The sequence below is a fragment of the Protopterus annectens genome, chromosome 1.part1 (genome assembly GCF_019279795.1).
Source record: "Protopterus annectens isolate FY-2018-M chromosome 1.part1, PAN1.0, whole genome shotgun sequence".
Taxonomy (NCBI): domain Eukaryota; kingdom Metazoa; phylum Chordata; order Ceratodontiformes; family Protopteridae; genus Protopterus; species Protopterus annectens.
In genome coordinates, this window is record NC_056726.1 from 1,368,200,045 (window position 1) to 1,368,222,886 (window position 22,842).

A 22,842-nucleotide genomic window follows, 5' to 3' on the forward strand; every position below is an offset into this window, starting at 1 on the left:
ACTCCCACTGATAAGCTAGAAGGCTTCCCTCCAACACAGAAAGCTTGGGGGGCTCAGACATTTCTATACAGTCCTGGATACAGCAAATCTGAATCTGGACTACACTAGTTACAGGAAAGATATGGAACAGGCATATATATATATATATATATATATATATACAGAAAATTAGCTAAAACAGCAGTAAAAACAATTCAAATGCAGTACAAGTTAGAACACTTGAGTATGTAACAATGTTAGACCAAACAGTTTAAAAAAAAATGCAGTTAAATTAAAAATGACTAAAAACAGGTGCAGAAGGAGTCTATTAGGTAGAATGAGGTAAAGAGATGGGACTGGGGGGAGTGTCGCAGATCAAATCTACAGTGGGGGTGGGCAACTGCAAAAGCCTCCAAATTTAAACAAGACAGGAATAATGAGGGTGGGTAAGAGAAAACCAACACCTTCAGCAGAGATCTGAAAAATGATATAGTGAAGCAAAAATAATAGTGCACACCTCTGAAGTCAGCCAGCAGTGATATAAAATTAGTCAAGCAACAATTAACAATACACAACTCTGAAGTGCCAGAAAAATATACTTAGCTCTGTATATCTCCAGATAGTTTGAAGAGCACTCTGTCAGGACACAGGAAGGCTCCATCAATGATATGTATGTATGTGTTTGTGTGTGTGTATGTATATATATATATATATATATATATATATATATATATATATATATATATATATATATATATATATATACTCACACAACATAGTTTTTCCTGTAATTACTTTTTAAGTTAAACAGTTATACTTATTTGATAAGCATTTTATGCAAGTAATAATGTTTTAATATGTTGTCTTAGGAGCTGTTTTTGATAGCATACACTTTGAACGATACTTGTGTCTCTCTGGAACCCATGGCATCCAGAAACTGTTAATCTTTAGTTTATTGGCTATGACTTGACTCTTTAGAAAGGCATATATTCCTTTTTCTATGTCTAGTTTTTGTGTCTGTGTGTGTAGTGTGTACAGATTTTCGCATCACATTTTTGATCCGTTTTTCATAAAATTGTGGTTTTCTGGCAAATTAGTGGCAAACCATTAAGGACTGAATTAGAAAATAATGACAGACATTTCAGTTTCAGATTTCATACCCTTCAGAAAAGTCATACTAATGCAATACCTACTATTCTGTTATCTTTCTAAGTTTATAAGAGCAATATTTAAAAATTTTCCTTATTTTAGGCATTTGTCCCACTTCTATTTATGGCTTTTTTCAGATTTCTTGCGCTGAGGTTGAGAGGTATAACAAATGTGTCAGGGCCATCACTGTCTGTCAGAGACATTTCAAATTATGACATACTTGTACCCCACTACCCCATGCAGTGACTCTGGATGAGTCCAAGTAAGGCAAAGAGCAGTTATGCAGTGTAAGTGTGCAAAGTATCCCCCATCCAAAATAGACAAAATAAATACAGTGGCTTTTCATCTGTCCTTGATTTTGCAGAATGTTCTGGTTTTCTGTCATATTTTTTGTTGACTTATGCTTCTTATTCAGAAAATGCATGTTGTTGCTGTACCTGTTACACTGTGTTTATGTAGCCATGCTTTAGTGACCATCAGGTAAGCTTGTCTGAGATTGTAAGATGCAAGTAAGATTTAATAAGAATACTGTTAAAGAATTATCTGCATAGAAAGCCTTTTTTGTTGTTGCCATGCAGAGAATATTTACATAACTAGATAACATATAAGCCTTAGGTACTGAAATGCATTTGACAGTATTTGCAATAAAGGACAGGATTACAGTATTTTCAGAAGCTCATTACATTTGTTGAAGACTTGCAGTCATCATTGCAGGCTTTACCCGTAAACTAAACAGAATGCCAATCTATCATGTGTGGTCCATAACCTGTGCAGTAATGCTTTAAGCAATTTATCTTAAGCTTGTTTATTGTTTGCTGTTCATTTTTTACCTTGATCATGTTTTCCCCATGAAACAAGTAGATAGTTGTTCTCAGGCAGCAGGTCTTTTTTGGATAAGAAACATTTTTACAAGTGGGGGTAATCGGTATCACAGACATTGCTACTTTCAGCATGTTACTTGGTACTTTTATAAAGCTGAAAACTGCAGTGTAAGGAGAAGTGGTTTGAGCTGAGTGCTGCTTTTTATTTTATACTTAATTTCGACTGGCATTCCAGTAATGTATATAAAAAGTAATTTATTTTTTCATGCCTCACAACCTTTTTGTTTCCATCTAGATATTAAGAAAGCTGCCATGTAGCCAACACAGTGAAGTATTTTTTTTTCTTCTTCACTTCATTTTGTCTTGATTGGACTCTCATAATGATGGTTTGGCACCCAGGGTATGGCTCCACCCCTTTCTAGTTGGACACACCCCTTCTATTGGCCCTACCCATTCGGCTGTCTCCTGTAGCTCCCTTTTGATTTAAAGTCATCCCCGCCACTGCCTTTCACATATTCCCAAACACCTATACACCATCTTCTTTAACTTCCTCAACTCCCTCAAAGTTCTTTAACACACAAAAAAATACGTTCATATTCTTTCCTACCATCTTACCTCCAAAGACTGTCAAATTTGACAATTGATGGAAATTTGGATGGCGCAGTGGTACAGCAGTTGCATTGTTGCCTCACAGCAAGAGGTTCTTTGGTTCAATTCTCAGCTAGTGTGCCTTCTGTGCAGAGTGCATGCCCTCCCTGTGTTTGTGTGGGTTTTCTCCAGGTGCTCTGGTTTCCTCCCACATTATAAAGACATGAGATGGGAGTGGTTTTCCCCGGGCCTCCACTGAAAATTGGCTTCATTCCAAGTCGGACCCGGTAAACAAATAATAAATACATTTTAAAGTATTAATCCCTCCTACATTCCATGCCCTGACACTCCCTCCCCTTCCCAGAGAACCTTCCAGTATATCTTCCTGTGCTATGATAAGTGCTGGTTACCTTCTACCACCATCCTCAGAATTGTTGCTCATATTTACTGGCTGTCCTCAGACCATCCTTCAGACCTCCCTATCCTGCACATTCTACCCCTCCCTTTAACTCTGAGCTGCTACTCCACAAAGTGCACCTACATATACAGTCTTCACCCCTCAACAACTTAGCCCTCCGTTCACAAATCAAATGACCATGCTTTATGCTTCGATACATATTATGGTCCATGTGGGATCTTCCCAATAACTTAATATATTCCACATCCACTCCCCAGACCTTTAACACTCATCCTCAAGATTGTTATACTATATTTACAAATAGAAAAGCCTAAGATGCAAAAAATGTCCAGTTATTTATCAGTACAAGCATTCATATCAGTTCCCTTCCAAATCCTCTCATTTACACCAGTAAATTTAAATAAACTATGGCGTCACCTAAAAAAACCTTCAGAACGTATATCTACCCTCCTTGTATCTGAAGCTACTCTATAGAAACAATTAGAGTAAATACTGGTTGACTCAAAACAAAACAAATGAAAACAAAACATAGTGTATATCACTTTCCACAAAATCACCCCACCCTCCCTACATGCCATCCATATACATAGCAAAAGCTCTGTACAGCCTTTAACCTATAGCACAGTATATTAACTTCATTCACAGAACAAGAATAAAAGAGTTCATATACCTTCATTATTTTGTCAAACAAAAAGAAGTTCAACACAAAGACTCTCTCAGTGTCTAAATGTCTAAAAAATAGGTCTACTTCAGTTAGTCGAATTCACTACTCGAACACCTCTTCATCAAAGTATTCATCTGTTGAATGTGTCAGTAAACTTTTTTCCCACAGTAAGTAACCAGTGGGCTATTATCAGGAGTTTGCCCTTTTCCCCACTGTAGTGCGATCTTAGAGTTGGTATATTTAGTTAGAGCGGTTGTGGGGTTGGGTTTTAAAATGCTATTTTTGTTGCGGTTGATAGGTTGGCCAACTCTTTAATTATTGTGGAAAAACAGTTTTGATGGATGAAGTTCCAACAAATAGGGTTCGACAAAGAGAAGTTTGACATTTAGAGCATTCGACGATGTGATATAGACCCCTAAAAATATGTCTGTCAGTTTCAGCAGTCAAGTCTACTTCCTCTCTGTTTCTGAGCCCTCAATCAGCTTACAAAATATTTCTAACTTTATTAGTGCAGCAATCAACAAGTAAAAAAAAATATCCACCTCCTTCATCAGGTCACCATGCAATGTCAGCCTATATTCTATATCCTCATACTCCTCTCCATGGCACCAGACAAGGGGGAATATATTGTGAGATGAGTTTTTAGCAGTCAGCGTCAAAACCATTCCTGAAGCCAAGAAAAAAGAAAGTGAAAAAAAAAACATAAGTGCAGCATGTTTAAAATGGTAGCTCACCCTTCCCCCTCACAACTGCACTTCACTTCTATCCACTCCAGTGATGATCTTTTCTATTATCTGTACAAGTTATGGATCCTCTGACCCAGATGTCCATGGGGCTCCTTTCCTGCCTCTTCCTTCTTTTACATTTGCACTTCTGTCTTCCTCTGTACCACATTCCTGTTATATCACTTTGCCTCCTCTCATATATTACTCAAGCTCCTCCTCCAGCGCTTCCTCATTTTTTGGAACTGCCCCAAGCAAGGGCTGTAGATCTAGTACCCTTCAAGGATGATCTTTATCATAAATTTCTGCCTGAGGCCTCTGCTATATTTTCATTCCAGGGGCTACCTTTCTCCAACCCACCACTCTCATCTCCCACCTATGAGATGAACCATTGTCGTTCCTCCTGTAAGTTTATCATTACTTGCACTTTGCCAGGCCATGTGTATTTGATGTCTGTCCTCCTCTTTAACTTCCTTTCTGAATACTCCCTCTCCTTTTCTTTGGCCAGTATATTGACTCTCTATAGAATCACAGAACTACTGCTCCCACCTGTTTAGCAGGTCTGTTTTGCCTCACTCTGAACCACAAATGAGCTCTGCCATACAGTATACATAAATATGCATTGCCGCCTCTTCACTTTTTGCAAGTAATAGTTGGCCATCCTTCAAAGTTTTCAGAAAAGCAGAGTAAATCATATGAACTATTACATCAGTCTGCCTGACTTGCCAGCTTGCTATTAATTACCGTTTTTGTATCATATAAACTTTGTGAGCAAGGTTGTACACAATTTTGACCCTGCACCCCCTGTCTGAAACCTTTTCTGCAATACTGCTGTTCTCAATAGCCATTTATTTAGTCTGTAACTATGGCACTTTACAATTAAGTGCCATGGGTAGTCTTCATTGAATGACAATCTACCAACCCAGTGAATTATATCCACTTGATTGTCTAATCAGTTGAAACGCTGTGTTACCTGGCATTTCCAATTTTTCACAAACCCCACTGTATCTGTGCTCTCCATTTCCTCTTGTTGACCTACACTCCTGTATTTCTGTCAGAGATCTATGCTCCAAATAAATTTGCTTTTCATCTAGCCCATCTGTACCTCATTTCAGGCTGTTAGTCTTGTCTTTTTTCCACTTAATCTACCTCTTTGGCCCTTCTATAATTCTACAATGCTGAGGCACCTCACCACTCAACATCACTACTCTTTCTTTACCTTCGCCAATCTCCTCTCTTAACACAAGCATCTCACTCACAAAGCCCTCCACATGAACCTGTATTTTATCCAGCTGTTCCTCTTCCATAACCTCTGGATGCCCCAAAGACATCCTCATCACTTCGGGGTCTCACAAATAACTCCACAACTGCATTTGCACGATGTCTCAAGTTCCAGAAAGCAACTCAGACTGATGAAATGTGGTAAAACATAGTATTACTTTTCCCATTTTCTGCTGGTAAGAACAGGTTTGACTTATTACGCAGCATTTTTTAATAGCAGTTCCTGTCTGCATTCACTAGAAATTGCTGACACTACTGCTGTACTACTCTACAGTTTTAAAATGCACATCAATCAACCATTTAGAACCTTACTAGTCTGACCATATTCTATGCCCTGGTATCAAGTGAACCCCCAGCCCTTGTCAACATTTTCATCTTCATGTTTTGGTAGTCTTGGGCATCTGCATGATCTAAGTTCACATAAGCCACCCCATTGAAATGTGATAAGATCTCAGTGCATAAGTTCTGGGCCACTCTTCTTGGGGTGCATACTTTTTGAAGGCCTGTAGGGAAACTTCCACATTGCCTTTCTTACTAAGTTTCTTTAGGACACTTCTGGCTTTTCCATCCAGTGATGTAGAGTGCTGGTTGATTAGTGCAATAAACTGTTTCGACTGGAGGAGCAGATGTTGATCATTAGTCTGGCCCATTCATCATTAGGTGAATTAGATCATTCAATCAATAGATGACCCAGAGGGACAAAACTTGGAAACTCTTGACCAGAACTAAACTCCCCCCTCCACCTACAACAGTATAGACATCTTCAAAACCTTACTAAGAAAGCCATTAACAATGACAAGAGAAATTATTACTCAAATCCCCCCAAAACACACCTACATAACCCTAAGAAATTTTGGCATACTATTAACCAAATCCTTCATCCAGGCAACCTCTCCACTCCCCAGTCTAACCTCACAAGTACTCCCCTCCAAACAGCTACCAACTTTAACTCCTACTTTATAGACTCCATTAGTAAATTAACCAACCATCCAAACCCCAATACTATCCCACCCAGCAACCCTCCTATACCCTCTGACACCTCCTCAGCTTTCTGCCTAAAAACTGTATCCACCAGATACATAACATCTCTGCTTCTTAAACTTAAACCTTGCTCTCCCTCAACAGATGGTCTCCCTCCACACTTTCTCAAGATAGCTGCCAACTCCTTAGCCCTACCCATTTCTATTCTCATCAACCAATGCATTACTGAAGACAAAATCCCAGCTTAATGGAAAAAGTTCTACACTGTACCCATTCATAAAGAAGGCAGCTCTACCGAACTATCCAACTTTAGGCCCATTGCAGTTTCTATCATCCCTCTCTAAGATCTTGAAAAAATGTGTACACAAACAAATCCTACAACATCTGATACACGAGAACCTAATCACCCCCACTCAACATGACTTTCGCTCTATTCATAGTACCTCCACTGCTCCTATCTCCTTCATCAACGCCATTTCACAAGCCAGAGACCAGAGTAAATTAGTCTCTTGCCTATTCCTAGACCTCTCAAAAGCATTTAACACTGTCCCTCACCCCTCCTTAGATAAACTCTATGAACTAAACCTATCCACCCCTACTATCTCCTGGTTCTCTAGTTACCTCAGCAATCATTTCCAATCTGTTAAATGGCTATTTGCTATCTCGCCTGAACTCCCTATAAATATGGGAGTACCCCAAGGTTTAATTTTAGGACCACTGTTATTTAATATTTTTACCAATTGACTATCTACAGCTACTCCCCGGTCATCATTGGTACCATATGCTGATGACTCCAGTCATCACCATAGCTGATACCCTCCCCGAGCTCCATACTACAACACAGAACCAAACTCTTACTCTTTGTACCAAAAACAATGAACCATCTGAAACCATCTTTCTCTATCTCTTCCCGCAATAACACACCCATCACAGGTGAAAACCATACCAAACTTTTTTGGGTCATTATTGATGACCAGCTGCAAATTGACCTACATGTGCTAAGTAACATCAAAAAAACCCCACCAAAAACTTGGACTCCTTTGTAGAAACAAAAACATTCTTTCCTGTAAAGCTAGAAAAGCCCTACCACATGCCTACTTTTTACCAACCCTTCTCTACGGCTCTCAAATCTTCACCAACTTATAAACCTCACTCATTTCTAAATTAGAGTCCACTTACAACAAGGTAGCCACATTTGCTGCAGAACTACCATACTCCTTTCATCACTGCTTAGCACTCAGAAAACTGAACTGGTTAGAATTCCCCCATAATCTTCTCCTCTCCCAACTTCAGATAATTCATTCCATTGTATACCAGCCCACTTTTGGCCAACATTACCTCCATTATCTCCACCTACACTATGGCAAGAACACTTCAGAGCTCTGAACAACATCTCCTTTCCATATACAAACCAAATATCAACATTGGCAAAAACCGTTATAGCTATTATAACTGGAATAAACTTCCTCTAGACATTAGGAATATTAGATCCAAACACTAATTCAGAAAAATAGTAAAAAATCACTTAAGCAATAAAAGACTATGTTAATGTTATCTTCCCCCGACTGACCCATCTCCTCTCTGCCAACTAGCCTCTCTCCTCTCTACCATACCTATGTCACCTAACCTCCTCTCCAATCTACTATGTCTCAGTTCTTTACTCCTACATTTCATATTTCCCTACTTTGTACCTTCGTTCTTACTACACTTGCTAACAGAATCTTTCATACCTAAATACTTCTCTCCCACATCTACTATTTCAGCTGATCTGATGATTAAGGATGTAAATTTTTACTTGTTTCCCCTACTCTGCACTTTATCTACTGTATCTGCTAATTTGTGTTCATGACTGTTGAAACTTTGCTTAATTAGCTATGTATCATGTCAACCTACATTTATGTATTAAGTGACTATGTAATCGTGGAGCTTTTCTCCCCAGGTTTCCACTGACAAGGGGCTCAGACCCAGCTGGATCAACCCGGTCAACAAATATCAAATAAATAATAAATAAATAAATTAGCTGTGGCCCTGTGCACTAGAGCCTCAAGAAGATTTTCCACTTGATGGTTAGCATAGACTCTGTGACACCGTACTCAAGTATACAAACCTTAACCCTGCCCCTAACACCTACCCATTTTTAGCTTTTATTAAAGCTGTTTCAGGTTTCAACTTTCTGTTACTTACGAAGTTAACTTGTGAGTTTTTCTGCCATTTCACACTGAGCTAATCAGAGGAAGGGCACTGAGCAAACTGATCTGTGATATATAACATTAAGTATCCTGTTTTTTGCTTATTTTTACGATTTATTTATAGCACTTTTATTGTCTGCTGCATACTTTTCTAGCTAGTTTCACTGTGTGTGATGTATTAACTTGAAATTTTCTACATTTGTTAAGCATCTGTTTGGGTTTGTTTGTTCTGATTTTTGTTTACCACCCTCCCTCCCTATTGGTATCTTGTTCTTATACTTGGTGACTTTGCAGTTGCCCACCCCTACTGTAAATTTGATCTGGGACACTCCTCCCAGTCTAGTGTCATTATCTCATTCTACCTAATAGAGGGAGAACATTTGAGAAGGCCAACCAACCCAACTTAGTTTCTTAACTTTGATTTATCTACTGCTCCTCCTTTCTCCCTTTCCACTTTACAAAAAAAAAAATTCTAAGCTTGTTTCCTGCCTTTCTTGTAAGTAGTCTAGTCCGGATACAGATTTGATGTATCCAGGACTTTTTGTAAGTTTCTGAGCCCCCAAGTCTTTCTGTGTTGGAGGGAAGCCTTCTAGCTTATCAGTGGGAGTGGTAAGCACTAGGTAGTGTATCTAAAAAGAAAAAGAAAGCCCTTTATGCATCGCCACTTAGCTAGGGTTAAACTATTCCTGGCGCCATAAATTTTCCCTTAGAACTAGACAGTTTTTTTAGTTTTAGCAATCAAATATGTTTTTTGAGCTCAGCACTTGTTCAGAAGTCATTGTAAGCACTAAATAAGCTACAAATTACTACAACACTCAACTTTCCTCACTTGTCTAGAGGAAAACAGTTTTTAGTACTTAATAAATAAGCACCTATCCAGGCATGTCTAACGATCAGCTCCCAGTGTTTTCTCCTGTCTACCTGATGAATCTGGGCATCTTGAGGCAATGAAGCAATTGCCTTATGTACACAGACAACCCTCTCCTCCTACCACCCAACAGTACAACCTGTGAGAGATGCACTTATATAGCCGAACTAGAAGCAAAGCTCTCTTCACCCAAGAATGGACTAGACAGTCAAGAGGAGAAGCTAAACACTTGCACCACACCACATTCATCACATAGTCCCTCAAAACCTACAACACCAAAACACACACATAGAAACACAAAACATACAACTACATTCACGGAGGCTCTCAGTAAAAATCTGCCCAAGCAACAGGGATCTCCAAACCAAAAACACAAGCAACCTCCAACACACAACACAACCCAAATGACACATAGCCCAAAAACTCAGTGTGCAATTCAAACACAGCCCATAAGGCATAACAATGTACCAAATACTCTAGTCATAGGTGACTCAATAGTCAGGCACACTGATGTTCCACTCACCAGGCTAAACAAGGGGAAAGTTACTGTCATCTGCCTGTTGGGTGCCAGGATCTGCCACATAATGCACACAGTCAGGTCACTCCACAACAAGTACAAATATGACTCTCTCATTGTCCATGTTGGTGTGAATAACCTGAGATGTACCTCCCTGGACTACATAAAAAGAGACATGGAGGCGCTGTCCGATCTTGTAGCCTAGGCAGATATGAACCTAGCCCTGAGTAGCATCCTGCCATCACCCAAAATTATACCACAGTACAAGGACAAAATGATTGACTTCAGCAATTGGCTAAGCTTCTGGTGTCATTCTAAGGGGATCCAGTATCTGTCTGCCTGGGATGACATGATCGACAGACCTCAACGCTTTGCCAGTGATGGCCTGCACCTGCCACCCTTGGGATTCTGGATACTGGCTAAGGCTCTTGCCACCCCTATAGTGCCTTTTTTAGGCAAGGTTCAAATGACAAATTCACCACCGTAACAGGTACAAGCAAGCAAAAACTGAGGGTAATGCTACTCAATGATAGAAGTCTAAACCTCAAAATACACTCAATCGAGGCACTCCTTAAATGGATAACATCGACATATGTGCAGTGATAGATACCTAGTTCAAGGCTCCAGAGAGCACCCCTGCATTACCAGGCTATAATTCATACCACACCTTTCGGCCAACTAACCTGTACAGAAGCACTAAAGGCGGAGGCGTGTCCATATTCATTAAGGTTATCCACACCTCCAGGCTAGTCACTCAGCATAATGCATCCTAGATTATACAAGTGCAACAAACTCTGGGCAAGACCGCAATCCAAATTGTAGCTTGCTACAGATCCCCCACCATGCCCCAAGATTCCCACTCCTCATTTCTTGATACACTGGAAAATATTAGGGTACAACATAACACCCTAATAATGGGTGATTTCAACTACCCCACCATTAACTGGGAAAACTGATCATGTACCAACTCTTTTGCTCAACATTTTCTAGAATTCATAAATTCCAACACCTAGGATCAACTTATCCACACCCCCACCGAAGGCAGCAGTATCCTAGACCTGGTCATTACCAACATGGACAACCGGTGTTCTACAGTTCCTCTTTGGTCAGATCCAATCACAACCTTATCACCCTAGACATCCACTTCTTTTCCCCACCCCCCATTAGGGAAACCATTGTAAAAAATTTCTCCAAAGCCAACTTCACACTTCTTAAGACAGAAGTGGCAACCTTCATGACACCCATGCAGACAGACAATAAAGTTATGACTGCTGAATCCTACACAAATGCACTTTATAAGCACTTACACGAGTGCATGGATCGTGCAATCCCTAACAGAACCAAGATGCTATCCTCCAAAGAAAAGGAAGCCAATCTGGTGGTCCAAATTCTACAACAGAAGAAAGAAACTGTTGCAAAAAAGAGTAAAGTTCCATGATTGGAGGAACCCCATGGTCAGCCTCAGTAAGAAGCTGAGATCTCGCATAAAATCCTCCAAAGCTAGTTACGAAAACAAAATTGCCACTGATTCTAAAGACAACCACAAAGCATTCTATAGCTATGTCAAGGATCTTAATGGCAACACTCAGATCTGCTCTGAGTTACAGCACAATGCGACTAAAAATGCAAAACCAAATGATATCGCCAACATCCTGGCAGATAGGTTCAGTGCTAACTTTACCCCCCTCTCACCCCCTAAAGAGCCCATCTCTATACTGGAAGAATAAAAAGCTCCTGTAATCACGACTGCACAGGTAAAAACCACACTCTCCAAAGCCAAGAACACAGCATCCATGGGTCCTGACAACATCCAAGGCTACATTCTACATGAACTGCAGAATGAACTGGCACCCCACTTAATTACCATGTTCAATCATAGCCTTACCTCAGGCTTTTATTCCTACTGAATGGCACACAGCGATGGTTATCCCACTCCACAAAGAGGGAGCCACCACAGACCCTGGGAACTACCACCCTATTAGCCTGATGAGCCTGGTCTGCAAGGCTATGGAACGAATCATCATGGAACATATTATATATGTTATAAACAATAACATTGGCAATCTTTAAACTCTGGACCCCACCCAGTTCGGGTTTGTAAAAGGCAGATCATGTCTCCTAAACCTGATAGACTTCTTTGAAGCGGTCACCAAAGCCATAGACGAGAGAAAGGTGGTTCACACAGCCTATCTAGATCTCACCAAGGCTTTTGACACCTTCTCTCAATCTGGAATTATAGAAAACTCACTAAACTAGGTATAAATCCCTATGTCATAAGATGGGTTGCCAACTGGCTCACTGACAGAACCCACACTGTGAAAGTAGCAGACACCAAATCAGACTTCAGACCAGTGACAAGTGGAGTACCACAGAGTTCAGTCCTGGGTCCTCTCCTGTTTGTTATCTACTTCTCTGAAGTACAGGCTAACACAGAAGTTCTTTGTCTAATGAAATTTGCAGATGACTGCAAACTAGGAGCCATAATTGAAACTCCTAATGATGTGGACATCGTACAAAAGGGCCTCACTGCGACAGATGCCTGGTGTCAAAGCTATTGTCCCAAGCTCAATGCCAAAAAGTGCATTGCATTGTCATCCCTTTTGGTAAAAACACTGTACCCATGAACTACCACATAGGTGGTAGTCTACTTAACACTGAAACTGTGATAAGAGACCTTGAGACACAGGTGTACAATTGTCTCTATTTTGATAATCACATCACCACAGAAGTCAGAAAATCCTTCCATGTGGCACACCTTATCACAAAAGGTTTCTCATCCAGAAAAAAGGAGGCCGTTGTTCCCCTCTAATCGTCACTCAGACTCATTATAGAATACAGCACCCCTTTTGGTATGTACCTCACAAGACATCTACAACAACTGGAAAGGCCACAGAAATAACTCACAAAGAGGATTACTGGCCTCAAACAGATGCCCTACGTAGACCGTCTCAAAAAACTCCAGCTTTACTCTGTCGCATATTGCCTACACAGAGGTGATCTCTGCCTAACATACAAACAGGGGTGGCTCATGCTATTGGGCTGCAGGACTGCAGCCCCTCCCCAGCTGTAAAACAAAAAAGAAAAGAAAATAATAAAATAAAAACAAAAGTAAAACAAAAAGAAAACAAATGCGAGTCCCAGAACATCGCGCATGTGCGGCATTTCCCGATATCAGAATCCAGACTGTCTCACCAGCAGTCTGGATTAGGAAATTTGCATTCAGCAGCAAATATCCCAGATGTCTATGCAGTTATAACTACATTGACTGGAAGGAGATCAGACTGCTATGTCTGCAGGCTGGGTAGCACCCAGCTTGCTCTCACAAGGAAAAGGATGGATTGTACTGCAGGAAGGAATACAGCTCAGTTAGGGTGTGTATGTGTGTGTGTGTGTGTGTGTGTGTGTGTGTGTGTGTGTGTGTGTGTGTGTGTGTGTGTGTATGAAATGCCCCAGTTGCTATATACTGGTGTCTAGAGAACTCAGGATACATGGAGGTGGGTAGAGAATACCACAGGCTTGAACGCTGTACCTTGGGCCCAGGTGGCAAGAGCCAGAATTCCCTACCCACCACCATTTATAAAACATTTGCAGATTTTTGCCTCATATTTGTTCTGTTCCTCATAAAATCTATGGTTTTTGCATGTTTGTTTCTTTACATATTCAGTGGTGCAGTGGTAGCATTGTTGCCTGACAGCTACTGGTTCTCTGGTTCCATTCTTGGCTGGGGTGCTGTCTGCGTGTTCTCCCTGTGTTTGTATGGGTGTGCTCTGTTGACCTGCCATCTTACAAAGACATATGTCTGGAGTGCTTCTCCCTGGGCCTCTGCTAAAAATTGGCATTTGTTCAAGGTCAGACTTTCCTGGTTAACAAATGTTAAATAAATAAAAATGACAAGCATTTGAATTTCTGACTTCATATTTTTCAGAAAGTACATGGTAACACAAAACCTTTTATTCTAGCAATTTTCTAAGTTTATAAGATGGATATTTGAAATCTGTCCTTATTTTTGGGACTATATTCTCCCATTATTGGCTTTGTCCAGGTTTTTTGTGCTAAGGTTGAGAGCTATGGTAAGAACTGAATTCACTGAATATATTTGGGGGCTGTATCCCCCCATTACTGGCTTTGTCTAGGTGTTTTTTGCTAAGAGGTTGAGAGCTATGGTGAGAACTGAATTCACTGAATATGTCTGGGGGCTGTATTCCCCCATTATTGGCTTTGTTCAGGTGTTTTGTGCTAAGAGGCTGACAGCTATGGTGAGAACTGAATTCACTAAATGGTAACAGTTTAAGTTTCAGTTTTCCTCTCTTTCACAAAACAGCTGGTTTGGCATAGTGGTATGTTGCTCTGACTGTTTTGCACAGAGTCCTGGGTTCAAGACTTGGCAGTGAAATGTATGATGGTAGCACATCATTTTATTATGGCAACTTTCCAACTTTATTCAAGCAATGTTTAAAATGTGGCCCTGGTTTCTGGGCTTATGCCCACCCCCATAAATTGTGGCTTTTTCCACATTTCTTGTGCTGCAAAGTTCAGAGATACAGCTGAGTGTTGATTAGATTTTACAAGGAGCTGAAAGCTGCAGGGGAGCAAAAGTTTAGTGCTGTTTATGGAGAATCTATTTGGATTGTTAATAGCACAACAGGTAAAGTACTTGCTTTTGATGCAGAAGGCTGTGGGTTCTACTCCCACAGTAGGTAGATGCATTGCTGATACTGTACTGTGTTGCAAAGGGGGTGGATGCTGCAGTCATTTTTGGCGAAGATACCTAGTAAGTATGAACCTGTTATCAGTTTGACATCCATTCCTTATTGCAATATTACTAGCTTATTATTTTTTTAGTGTAACAAAGGCAATTTATTTCTCAAGGGCAACAGGCTCTTTATTTGTAGATAAAACAATGAAATATAAAGTTGTTTGCTAGCAACAACCTCTTCATTAGTTACAGATCTCTTTAATGTGGAATTATTTAGATGACTTTTACTTCTTCAGAGATTGTGCATATTTACTGATACTGGTGGACTGTAGAAGTTTGAGTAGACTTTTATGATGGAAATGTTCAGAATTGGGCAGTTTTGTCATTATTGGTACGTGCATTTTGTTTCATTCTTTACTGGAAAAATGTTCAAAACAATAAATTTAAAACACCCTCTAAAACTGTACTGTATTATACAAGGAATATAATTTAATACAATCAGGAAGGTGTATCAAAGAGCATGTGCATGTTTCGTGTGCAAGGGGCCTGTGATTTGAAAACAGCTCAAAGTTAATCCTTTTCTGTCACTGGAAAAATGTATTTTATTTGAATGTGGGTTTCAATGCTGTTTCAATGAATGTGAGTTTCAAGGGCAGAGAAGTTTTAATGCTAAGTCTATTTTCCTTGTGAGACTGTATTGCTTTCTTTAGCAGATATCTATTAGTGTTTGTGCTGCAAAATGCAAAATAAAACTTTCAAATAAAATCCAAATCATCGCAGAAGTAAAGCAGTATGCACATTACAGTGTTTATGGTAAATTGGGTGAAATAACCAAAGGATGGTACATTGGAATGGCTGCAGGGAGGAGGCTCCATTCAACCATTATTTTGTGAGGGGGGGAAGGGCAACAAACTCAAAGACAGCCCCAGGTGAACTACACCTCTCAACTGTCTAGATTTTTTGCAGAATTAATAGATTTTTGCTTCTTATTTTTGGTTTATTCCTCATAAAATTTGTGGTTTTCTGGCAAATCATTTAGGAATTAAGTCACTAAATAATGACAGACACTGAGTTTCAGACGTCATAACCTTCAGAAAAATGCATGCTAAAGCAAGATCTGTTATTCTATCAACTGTCTAAGTTTATACAAGAGCAATATTTAGTACTGTTTGTATGTTCCCTAATATATTTGGCCTTGTCCAGATTTCCTGCATTAAGAGGTTGAGATGTATGTGCAAATAAATAGTTTTATAGAATTAGGAATATCCAATCCTCTCAACTGTCCCCAATTTTGGCTCAAAATGTTGCTCTCCCCTAATAATCCCTCTGCAAAATGGCAATTTTGGAAGAAAACGTAGAGGGTTTACAACTATAAATAACTGTAATGATCAGAGTTATAGATTACTTTTATTTCAGAAATGCATGTAGATTCTCCTATTTTGTCAGCTGCTCAAGTTAACAATACTAATATTAAAAAGGTGTCCCTTCTTTGATAGGTTCCCAGCTGTATTGTGTGGCAATTTTAGATTGTTGCATCACATTGTTGGCCAGTTTTTCATAAAATTGTGTTTTTCTGGCAAACTAGTGGCAAATCATTAAAGTTTGAAGTTAGAAAATAGTGGCAGACATTTGAGTTTCAGATTTCATACCCTTCAAAAAATTCATACTAATACAAGACCTACTACTATTCTATTATCTTTCTAAGTTTATAAGAGCAATATTTAAAAAGTGTCCTTTCTTTGGGCCTTTGTCCCACTTCTGTGTATGGCTTTGTCCAGATTTCTTGCTCTGAGGTTGAGAGGTATGAGTGTCAGAGCCATCACCATCAGCCAGAGACATTTCAAATTGTGACATACTTGTTGCATCCCACTGTAGTGACTCTGGATGTGTCCAAGTAAGGCAAGGAGCAGTTATGCAGTGTAAGTGTGCAGAGTATTCCCCCAGCCAAGGTAGACACAAGTACAACAGTGGATTTTCATCTGTCCCTGATTTTGCAGAATGTTCTGGTTTTCTGTCATATTTTTATACTTTTGATTTATGCTTTTTATTATTCAGAAAATGCATGCTGTTGCAGTGCCTTGTTGCTCTGTGTTTAAGTAGCAATGCTTTAATGACCATCAAGTAAGCTTGTTGGAGATTGTAAGATGCATGTAAGCTTTAAAAAGCATACTGTTAAAGAATTACCAACATTGAAAGCCTTTTTGTTGTTGCCATGCAGAGAATATTTACATAACCAGATAATGTATAAGCCTTAGGTATTGAAATTCTTATGACAGCATTTGTAATAAAGAACAGGATTACAGTATTTTCAGAAGCTTATTACATTTGTTGAAGACTTGCAATCATCTTTGCAGGCTTTACCTGTAAACTAAACAGAATGTCAATTTATCATGTGTGATCCATAACCTGTGCAGTAATCCTTTAAGCAATTTATCTTGAGCTAGTTTCTTGTTTGCTGTTCATTTTTTACTTTGATCATGTCTTCCCCATGAAACAAGTAGATCGTTGTTGTCAGGCAGCAGGTCTTTTTTGGATAAGAACATTTTTTACAAGTGGAGGTATCAGCTACTTTCAGCATATGTCACAACCTTTTTGTTTCCATCTAGATATTAAGTAAGCTGTCATGTAGCCAATGCACTGAAATATTTTTTCTTCTACACTTCATTTTGTCTTGATTGGACTCTTGTAATGATGGTTTGGCACCCAGGGCAGTGTATTTAATTAAAGTTCCAGTTGTTGTGGTTTTGAGCACAACTCCAACCCTTTCTAGTTGGTCACACCCCTTCCCACTGGCCCCACCCATTCAGCTGTCTCGTGCAGCCCCCCTTTAATTTGAAGTCACCAGCTGCCACTGCATACAAAGCTATGTCAAACCCATAGCTGCTGGACATGCTCGAATTAAAGAAATCACAATCCCTCCAAGCCACATGCTCTAGTGACCTAAACCTTGGCACCACAATAAACAGAACATGCTGGAGGGATAAATTCCTGTCCCAGAGACTTCCAATACTCTGGAACAAACTACCTGTCTATATCAAACAAAGCTCCTCATTAGCACTCTTCAAGAAAAATCTTGATGATTGGATGAGAGATAGGAAATTCACCCCAGGGATCACTCCTGTGGCTCTGCTCAACAGGGGCACAGAAAAATAATTTTCTTGGGTGGCAAAAACCAGGGTACCTTTTTGGCTAAGCTTATATAATCCCTAGGGCCAATAGCCTAGTACCTACCTATGAGCCTATGAACCTATAAATTACCTTAAGAAAACCCCTCTCACTAATAGTATCACTAAAAAAGATGCTCACACTCTCACTTCATACAAATCATCACACACACTAGACACTCAACTTATGCTTTTCCTTAGGCTTTACTCTTAGCATAACACAAAACACTCATGCACGCTCTAATGTTTTCACATACCCATGACACATACACAACACTAAATCAATTATCAGCCTCTAACTCTAACCTGCAAACACTGGTACACACATATCTACTCTTAATTACAAAAGGCTTGGTATATATGAAATGGTTCTGAATTACAAAAATCCAATTACCGTCCATGCAAGAATATTCAAAACAGAAAAGTAACTCTCAAGGCTCCATTCTAGGCCCATTTGCACTGGCTTTGTCATTCTTCTAATCCAGACTAACACCCCCACCCATAATCCCCCCCACCTAGACTCTTAACCCAACTATACTACCGCCACTACTAACCACAGTCAGAATTAGCTGGTCATTTTACATACTTTAAAATCTTGTCTGACAGCTTTGTTACTAATATTATAAATGACAAGAAACTATCCTAACTTGCAATATTTACTGTATATACTGTTGATAATCAATATCTTGTTATTGTATTAAAGCCAACAACCTGTAATGTTGTTGACTATTGTTGCAACTTTGTATCTCTATTTGTCATGTACATGACGTGGAGCTTTTCTCCTCGGGCATCCACTGAAAAACTACCTGCATCCAGTTGGAATTTCTTGGTAAACAAATGTAAATAAATTAATAAATAAATAAATAAATACATTTCTTTTCTGTCAGTATACTAACAACCTCTACACTTCTATTCCTCATGCATCCGTCATACAATATGCAGATGATTCCATGCTAATTTATGTAGCTTCTTCTTTTCATGAATGCCGATCATTAACTCAACTATTCTTCCTATTAGTTGAAACATTTCTAACATCCAACTTATTTTGAATCCCAGTAAAACAAAACTGCTTCTCTTCAAACCAACAAGATTCACCTCCTTAGACCCCACCTTTAATATCACATCAAGTAATAAAACTATAATTTCTCCCATAGCTCACACAAAACTTCTCGGTGTTGAGATTGACAATATTATGAGATTTGATATTCATGTTGCCCACACTATTAAGAAAGTACATAAGAAACTGGGTACCCTCTGAAGGAATACACAGTATTTTACCAAACACTCAAAAGCCACTATATCATGCACCCATCTCCTTTCCACCCTACTATATGTCTCCCCTATCCTTACTAATCTCAGAAAGACTGATTTAGCAAAAACAGAATCTTAATACAACAAAATTGCCAGGCTTGCCTCTGAATCCCCATATACAATGCATCACTGCACAGCTTTAAAACAGCTTAAATGGCAAGAATTTCCCCAACTCATGCAGTACAATCAACTTATGCTAGCTCATAAAATTCTGCATAACCCTGAGAAACCCCCTTCACTGCAAACCCTACTTCAACCGTACACTAATAACAGGACTCTCCACTCTAACAATAAATTCCTTCTTGAAGTAACTAAACCCTGCAACACAGCAGGGGAATCACTCTTCACTAATTTCATATCCAAAATATGGAACTCTTTACCAACACACATAACTTCCATCTCATCCTTGATACAGTTTAAAAAGTCACTAAGAACACACTTTAATTCTGATTGGCTCTGTTCCTGTACTGGTCCAGGCTAGCTCCTATCTTCATTTTCACTATCCTCTACTCAGTACATGATGGTTAACAGCTCATTTGTTTTTTGTAAATAGGGCTATATCCTAGGTCTATTACATATCCATACTAGTCATTTTTATATTTTCTTATATATCTGTATGTACATATACTTTCTACCTGTATCTCCTTAAATATGTTTTACTCTTTCTGTAACAGTCACAATTATTTTTGTATATTATATACTGTATTTGTCATAATTATTTTGTTTATTACGTACTACATTGTTCTTATTGTTATTTGTGGAGCTTTTCTCCTCCTGCCTCCACACAAAAAGGATGTGTCCAGTGGACTTTCCTGGTTAACAAATGTGAAATAAAGAAAAAATAAATATATATATATATATATATATATATATATATATATATATATATATATATATATATATATCTATATATATATATATATATAAAAGTGTATATATGCATATGTATTTTATATATCTATATATATATATATATATATATATATATATATATATATATATATATATATATATCTATATACAGATACATAGATGGGTCTACCACGGTTGATTGAAAACACACTTGACTAAAAATGAAATTACTAGGACCACTACACTGAAAGCTCACTTCCCTGAAAACTCATTTCTTTGAAACTCATTTAGTTGAAAGTCATAAATGGCCTTTTCCCCACTGTAGTGTGACCTTGGAGTTAGTATATAAAGTAAGGGGGGTAGGGGGCACAGTCCCCCACATTGGGGGGTGTGCGGGCATAGCCCCCCACATACTATAAACATTTTAAACTATACACAGTGATACTTACAAGTACAATAAATAACTGTTTCCGAAAGAGAATATATAACCAAGATATGTAGGGGGCTGTGCCCCCCCCCACACCCTCTTACATTATACTACTAATTCCAGGGTCACACTACAGTGGGGAAAAGGCCATTTATGACTTTCAACAAAATGAGTTTCAATCAGGTGAGTTTTCAGTGAAGTGAGCTTTCAGTGAAGTGGTCCTATTAATTTCATTTTCAGTCAAGTGAGTTTTCAATAAACCATAGTAGACCCATATATATGTATATATATATATATATATATATATATATATATATATATATATATATATATATATATTTATATATATATATATATATATATATATATATATATATATATATATATGTATATATATATATATATATATATATATATATATATATATATGTGTGTACATATCTATCTATCTATCTATCTATCTATCTATCTATCTATCTATCTATCTATATATATGGGTCCACTTTGTAATTTCGAAAACCCAAAATCTTGAGTTTTGATACATCAAACTCAAAACACTGAGATTTTGGAATCTCGAAACTACAAAGTGGTGCAAAAAAAAAAAAAAACTAACTAAAACAATGTTTTTGCAGGGGAGGCAAGCCCTCCTTCACCCCCCACACCCCCTACAACTTAAATATGCCATCTCTGAGATTGAGCTACAGTGAAGAGAATGCTAATGCTCCCGTTACGATTACCATTCTCCCTACTGTAGCGTGATCTTGGAGATAGCATATTTAAGTTGCAGGTGGTGTGCAGGGCGCAGCCCCCAATGTGGGGGGTGCATGGGGGCTTGCTCCTCAGCAAAAACAGTTTTTAGTATTTTTATTTTTTTTTTTTTTTTTTTTTTTTTTACTTTCTAATTTTGAGATTCCAAAATCTCAAGTTTCTGGGATCGGTATTTTGAAACTTGAGATTTTGGGATTTCAAAATTACAAAGTGGACCTATATATATATATATATATATATATATATATATATATATATATATATATATAGCTATATATATACAAATATACTATATATATATATATATATATATATATATATATATATATATATATATATATATATATATATATATATATATATATATATATATATATATATACGCTTCTCAGCTTCTGTGGATCACTAGTGATATCTGCATTGCTTACTGTACTTATTTCCTTGTTTCACTTGAAAGAAAGTTACTGTTTGTCGTTTTTGCATTGAGTTACTTGTAACACATTGCACTCAAGTTACCTGGCACTTGCTCACTAAAGCAATTATATAAGTCAGCACTAAAAATTAAAAGCACTACACCCTCACTCCCCACTGGCCCTTGTTTTCAATTATTAAGGAATTCCCAATATTATTCTAGCATGTCCAAAGGTCAGTTGTCAATCTCCTCTCCGGTCCAGCTGGTGAATGTGGGAATCTTGAGGCAATGTTATAACTGCCTCATGTACACAGACAACCCTCTCCTCCTCCCACATAACACAAATACTTGCGAGAGATGCAGCTATTTAGCCAAACTGGAGGCTGAGCTCTCTCAACTCAGGACTGGCAAGACCAGACAGGAGGAGAAGGCAACTACACACACCACAAAACCAGCCTCACATAAAGCTACCACACCACTGAATCAAACACATAAACACACAAAGACATACTTGGAGGCTCTGAGTAAAAATTTACCTAAACAGCTGAGGCCTCCAAAGCAGACACCCAAACAACTGCTACCTCAAGACACCCAACAAGCAACACATAAACCACAAAATCAGTGTGCAAAGCAGTCACAGCCCTTAAGGCCAAATACAACACCAAACATACTTGTCATAGGTGACTCCATAGTCAGACACACTGAAGTCCCACTCATCAGGCTGAACAAGGAGAGGGTCACAGTAAGCTGCCTATCGGGCGCTAGAATCCGCCACATAACACAAGTACTCGGTTCATTCCACGGCAAGTACAAATATGACACAGTCATTGTCCATGCTGGTGTGAACGACCTGAGACGTACCTCCCTGGACTACATGAAAAGAGACATAGAGGAGCTCTCTGATTATGTAGCCCAGGCAGGTATGACCCTGACCCTGAGCAGTATCCTTCCTTCACCAAGAATGATGCCACAATATAGAGACAAGATGATCAGCTTTAACAATTGGCTTAATGTCTGGTGTCATTCAAAGGGGAT